A 6,893-nucleotide genomic window follows, 5' to 3' on the forward strand; every position below is an offset into this window, starting at 1 on the left:
AACTGAGGAATTTCTTCCGAATCATTGAGTTGTTCATAAATTGTTTTTTTCTGTTGTTGCTGATATTGTTTGAATTATTTTAATATAAATAAAAAGAGGACTCTTACTTCCTAGTTCATTTATTTCAATTTATTCTTTATGATAATGTGTTCATTCTTTGGTTGTAATTATTCTTATGTTGACATGTACTATACATTTTTCTTAAATGATTAATACATATTGATTGATTGATCGTTTTCCAAATTGATATTTTCGTCATGAATACATTATTACACGATAACTCTCGAACCTAGAAACTTGACTCTTCAGGGTTTGAATAACGGTTGAGCTCCATAATGAATTAAATCCGATAGGGGTTCCGCAAATATTTCGTTTTCCTGATTAAGTAGTTTTAAGTATTTAACTCCGCTGCTGTATTAGGATATCGAAGTCTACTTTGCCACGATCCTTCAATTATTATCGTTGTCGTTAAAAACAATTTTAAGCATTGTAGCTAAACAATATTTCAATTATAATTACCGAAAACAATGCGAATACGAGTATACCGATAACACTTGTGTAAGCTGTCAATTTCATTTTCATCATATCCAAATTGAGGTAAAATTGATGTTGGTGCTTGTGTTAGTGCTATTGGTGAGTGTTAAGTATTATTTCATTTTAGAGGGCTCGTTTCCGATCAGATCATTTCGTCATAATTTCAAAAATTTTCGAATTTTGGGCTGGGAACGGTCTCAAACGATAAGGTTCGATTCACTGATGACGAATCCGTCCCCAAATTCGATTCTGTTGGTCCGTCTCACATAACTTTCGAAAGAAAGGACCTGGAAAGGACTTTGTTAATGGGCTAAATCTGACTATTAGTTTCGTGAATAAGGCAATTCAAATTTTCATTTTTCTGTGAATTTCCGACCGAGTTCATATTTGGCGAATGAATATAAAGTTACAATTTTAAATTTTATTTGATATCTGATCATCGTAGGAAATTCAAGCAGAATTCTAAAAAATGAGGAAAGCTTTACGTGGAGTTACAAATTTTCGAGCGCCCATTCATTCATGTGCCCATTACTCCTTTAGAGGACACTTATATACCTACATATAGTTATGTGGTGGGTGCAATTTTCCATCAAAAAGGAACATTTGTACATTTATACCTACTTGGTAATCTAAAGATAGGTACTTGAAGAGAAAAAGACTTTTCTAAGTTGAATGTTTTTATTGAAAATGAGTAATAAAGAGCGGTTCAGCGATCAGTTCAAGAATTGGTACGCTTTATTTTACGCTAGAGATCATAGATTTATATGATGTTTTCACTATTATTCATTTTGAAGAGTTCGTTATTACGAAAAGTCTTTCTTTATAAATTTTTTTGAAATGTAAAAAAAAGAATTGGAAGAATTTTTTAAGAATGAATATATACATGATATTACTTCCTGAACAAACACTTATTTTGTTATGAATTTTCACATTAAAAATTATTTAAAAAATTGTCAAAAGTTGAAAATGCGGTTTTTCTAAAATTGAAAATGAAGACGTAAAAATGTATTTTGAATACTTGCATGTGGTTAAGAAGGATGGTGAATCAGAGGAACGTTTGAGATTGCTTCACTCATGAAAAGTGGTGGGATATCTAAAACACTGAGGAGAGAGGAGTAGTTGAACTTCGGCATATCCCGAGAAAGCCACGAGTTATAAACCTTTCTTAAGTCTTATCTTTTATAATTTTTCGGCAGAGCTATGAGGAAAAAGTTTCAGAGACTTCATAGAACCTTGCTATGAAAAAATATTAACTACCTACTTTCTCGCTCAAGTTTAAAAATATATATCTAATCTACTAAATATAACTTTTTTGTAGATGTATTGCAATGGTTGATTTTTCAATTATATCACCTGTACAAGATTTTCTTCAACCTCAGATGAAACAGCCTTCGATATTCGAGGTGTATCGGACTAATGTTAATTTTTTTCTTTATTCAGGTATAGGTACGATTTTGAAGGTACAAATTTATTTTTAATATGTATGATCACATAAAGTGTATTACACTAGAGTTGCCAATAAATATCATTATTCACCATTGAATAAAGTTCAATTAGAGAAAGATATAAGCTGAATTTATACATGGTGTGAAGGTTTTGTGGGTTGCTCCGGGTTATTAACGATCTAAATTAATTTTAAAACTTCAATACTGATTGTAGATCTAAAAAGTGGAGAAAGATCTAGTTACTCGAATTCACCTAAAAATATCTTCTTCATTGGAATAGTTAAGGTAGAATATTATGTCTTTTCCAATCGAGTAGAAGGATGGGATCTCAAAAAAAGAGGAGATTTGAATTAGACTAGTCTGGTCCAATTGAAAATTATCTATTCTCGGGCAACCTTTTTGGACAAAAAGGTTTTTTCTGTTCTTACCACTCTGTTCTCACTTACACTTTCCTAAATTGGAAGATTATTTTCTTCGAATTATCGTTGATCGAACTATAAACTATAGTTTAGTCAGCAGAATTTGCGAATTCTGCAGTTGTTTAGGCAGAACTTGAAGTGTGAAAGGCATCTATCTTCATCATCTTCTCAACTTCAAAATCTGCTTTGGATACTTAGAGAAGAGCAATAAAAACCTTCGACCGAATACATATTCATATATTGCAGCAAATATTGGCTTCTATACGTATTTTCTCTGCTACCCCAGAAAAGGACTCTCTCAAGTCTAAGAGAACCAAAAACTTACTTAAGAAAGACAACGAGTAAAAACAAACTGAACGGATAGGTTCTCATTATAATATTCATCTATTGAGTTTGATATTTTTGCTATGCGATATTCATGTTTCAGAAGTTCGGTAGAAATCACAATAGGAATGCTGAAACAATCCAAACACTGCTTTATTTCTGAGAAAAGAATTTTTTATCATTCCCTCTTCTGAAACTGAAACCTAGCTACGTGAAAAGAAGACTATGAAGCATTCATAGTCCCACACATTGAATGGCACAGAATCTTCTTCTGGAAGTTATACAGTCAAACACCTATATGGACACGATATAAAAACCTTTTCCTATAACTGCTATTAAACGTAGCATATTCTTTATCTATAGCTTACTCAATTTCGAAACTATATATTTCTCATACTGTGGGAAATATTATTTATCACCGCATTTTGCCCACACCTCGCCTGGTAGACCAATGAAATTAGGCTTCTGAGTCGTTTTTATGGAAACGCAATAAATTAGCACATACTGTCAACGAAGGCCATTTTGATTTGAATCAAGTCCATTACTTGAATTATTGAAATTTGTGCAGTTGTAGGAAAAGTATAGTGTGCAACATGTGGAGAAAGTCCTTTTCCCGCACGTGTGTTTGCGGCACTCGCCTTTCAGGCTCGAGCCACAAACTTCCACACCCGCGAGAAAAGTTGGACTTTCCCCACTTGTTGCACAATTTACTATTTTAGAAAATAACGGAAAGAATTGCATTAAAAAATATTTATTATTGTGTTCGACATCCAACATTGATAGAGATCAATGGCGAACTTTAAAATCAAACGGGAACCTAGCAAGATATGAATCTCCTGGCTTGTCAACTTGAGAGTTTGGCTTGACAAGAGCTCCACGTAGATGGAAGTGATCCCACGAAGAAGAAGAATTGTGAATGATGATAATGATGAATCCACAAAAACACAGGATGCAAAACCCGAGATTTTATAAATAAATACTTGAAAACTTGATTTGAAGGCGAAGAGCTTGAAAGGAGACAGTTATTCTTTTTGTAAGTACTTAATCATGCTGTTGTTGAGAACCAAAAGGTAAATGATGAAATAATGATTTATTTTGATCATTATTTTTATTATTTACATGATGTATCAATCAAAACTTTCCGTATTACAATTATCAGTATCGCATGTGGTACAAATGGTCCCTTCCTCTTGCTTATACATTTCACAGTCCTCAGTATTATCGTAGCATCCTCTGAAATAAGTACCTACCACCACTAATGATATACAATAATTTTTCTCGGAAGTACAGTTGGTAGTCGGAGCATCTCTGCATACTTCTTTACTTGTACATGATAGACAATCCAAGGAAGCCACTGCAAGAGAATATCAATAGAGCAACAAAAACTCATTCAATCCATTGAAGATCTACAAAATCTGACATACTCGATTTTCTATGTAGGTAAGTGGAAATTTGTGGAAAATAAATAGATATCTGCTGCAGATTTATTTGAAGTTTTTTATTCTCCTCTCTAATTTCTCAAAAGCTTTTGAATTTAAACATTCAATATATCAAATCTTCTTGAGTTACCTCAATATTTCATTTCGTCTAGATATTTAACCTTGGCGAGTATGACTTATTCGAACAATATTGGACATATTGGAGCACAATAATTACTGTAACTTTCGAATTAATTATCCGTCAGCAAAGAACATATTTTACAGACTTTACTTAAAATTTGGTGTTCATAGTCAGAATAATTTCCCTTGATTTCTACACCTTTATTATACTTACTGACAAAGAAACTGTAATACAAGGAGCTGCTTAGATTTTAATTTAAGGAGTAAATAACCGAAATTTGGATGAAAAACGGTTTACAATTTTTTTCCATATATTTGTTAGTAACGTGTTTGTCCACCGCAATTATCTTTATACTCCCTAACACGTCTCGGCATTGATGCAATAGACGGTCTATTTCTTCTTGAGGGATGCTATCCCAAGCTACCTATACTTCATGTCTCAGAGTACGTGGGGGCTGGAGTAAATTTCTAAACCTTCTGCCCATGATGTCCTAAACATGTTCTATGGGCGTAAGATCGGGGGATTTGGGCATCTCGAATAAAGACTAAAGATGTCCTACTTGCATGTGCAATAGCAGCGTCACAATTTCGCCTACTGTCCTGTGTACATGACACTCAACATCAAACTGAGGTTCACGTCTTTCTCCCCGACGTCGTCTAACCCTTCTTCGGCTATCATGTGCACCCAAGGAGAATCGAGATTCATCAGAAAAGACGACGTGATGCCATTCCACATTACAATGTTGACGTTCTCTGCACCACTGTAATCGTTGCCGGCAATGCTCAACCGTCAGAGGTAACATAAGATGAGGTGGATAATGCTTCAGTCCAAAGGACCTTATCCGGCGGTAAACAGGATGGCCTTGTTCTCCTAACCACTCATCAGCCAAAGATCGAGTTGTCGCAAATCGGTCTCTAATGGCCATAAGTCTTAGACGTCGATTTTGAACTTCATTTGTACTCTTCGACGTCCTGTGCCTATTCTTCTTCGATATTGGGCATTATCAAACGACGCTTGACAACATCTCAAAACAGTAGTTGAATTTCTGTGCTTACGGTTCGGCATCGACTTTGGATCTCCTCGAACAGCTAGTTTGTTGTAAGATTTCAAAAGCTTGCAAAAACCGACTACAATATTTAAGTAAAAAAATTGTTGACATGAAAAAATCTTCACGATTTTTTCTCCAGACTCTATCATTTAATAATTGCTATAGGTACTATCTTTGTTTTACCAAAAATAATTTAACATTTAAACAGCTCCTTCTGGGTGTTGCAGTTTCTTTGTCAGTTAGTATATTAACGATGAAAACTATTAAAAATGTTTCCTATCAAAGTTGTACCTTTTGAGGAGTTTTTGAATGCCCATTTATTCATGAACCATATGCGCTCTTCCAGATCTGTATATAGACCGACCAAGGGCACAATTGGTTCATGAATGAAGGAGTACTCAAGGTTTTTGATTTCCTCTTTTTTTTTCTCTATTTTGCTTAGATTTTCTATGATTTTGATGACGCAATCAACACAGAATTTTGCATAAAGCTTTATATTATTATTTCATATAAACTTGCAAAAACTCAGTGTGATTTGTTGTCAGGCTTTTCTCAATATTCCACTTGATTTTTTTATGGTTCCGAAAATGTTATAGACACAAGATTTTCACAGGAAGCTCGAAATTGTTATTGTAAATATGCATTCGAAATCTCATCCCGATTGAATCTGTTGTCATCGGAAATAGTTGTTTTCCAATATTCCTCTAGAGTTTTTTATGGTTTTCATTATGTCATCAGATTGAAATTCTGCACGCAGCGTGAAATTGTTTTTTCGTATCAACAACCAAAATATCAACATATATTGGAAATTTTTATCGATTTTCTCCTTGAATTTTCTATGCTTTAGATAACGCGATAAACATGAAATTTTGCTTCTCATTGTTATTCAAAGTGAAATGAAAATTTTCATCTCGATTGAATCTGTAGTTTTGAAATGATGAAAAAAACAAAATTTGGAGCAGCCATGTTTACGGAGCCCCTAGTCGGATAATGCTCTAAAATCATCTTATTTACAGCTGGACGGAAGGACAGAATAGAACTTGTCAAACTTCACGGTTCGAGACTATTTCCGGTTCAATGTAGGGAAGTTACAGATATTGTAACGAAATGATATAGAAAAACTTCTTACCAACAGCACAAACACAGACAAAGAGAAGAAATCGAAGCAATCGTTTAATCATAGCTGATATTGAGTGAAGTCATTAGCTTGCACCTATATTTTATACTATACATTATCAGAATATTTATATACTATTCAAGTTTCAAATATCAGGCTATTTACATCATTATCATTTTTAACTACCTAAGAAAATAATTACCGAAATTAGTCTTTATGGGAAGGATAATTAGCCGGTAGGCAATTAAGAATTTTTCTCAAACTGAATACATTTACAAATTGCATTACATTTAAAAATTGCAGTATACCCTCCTGATTGTAGTTGTAATTACATAGTTTTTGGGGATGGGGAATTCTGTGTAGAAAACATCCATTTCAGATAGGTTGTGGGTTGGTAACTAAATTGAAAATCAGGTCAATATTGATCGTACCCTGTGAGAATTTGA

At 33.7% G+C, this 6,893-nt stretch overlaps 1 long non-coding RNA gene across 1 annotated transcript; it reads right to left on the reverse strand.

The window, feature by feature from the left end:
* Nucleotides 1-3,814: 3,814 nt before the first annotated feature.
* LOC123688107 lies at nucleotides 3,815-6,548 on the reverse strand. Its single transcript, XR_006749781.1, has 2 exons — nucleotides 6,460-6,548; nucleotides 3,815-4,076 (listed from the first exon to the last, which is right to left on the reverse strand). It is a non-coding gene; the product is annotated as an uncharacterized LOC123688107 (long non-coding RNA).
* Nucleotides 6,549-6,893: the final 345 nt, after the last annotated feature.

Source organism: Harmonia axyridis, chromosome 1, assembly GCF_914767665.1.
Source record: "Harmonia axyridis chromosome 1, icHarAxyr1.1, whole genome shotgun sequence".
Taxonomy (NCBI): Eukaryota; Metazoa; Arthropoda; class Insecta; order Coleoptera; family Coccinellidae; genus Harmonia; species Harmonia axyridis.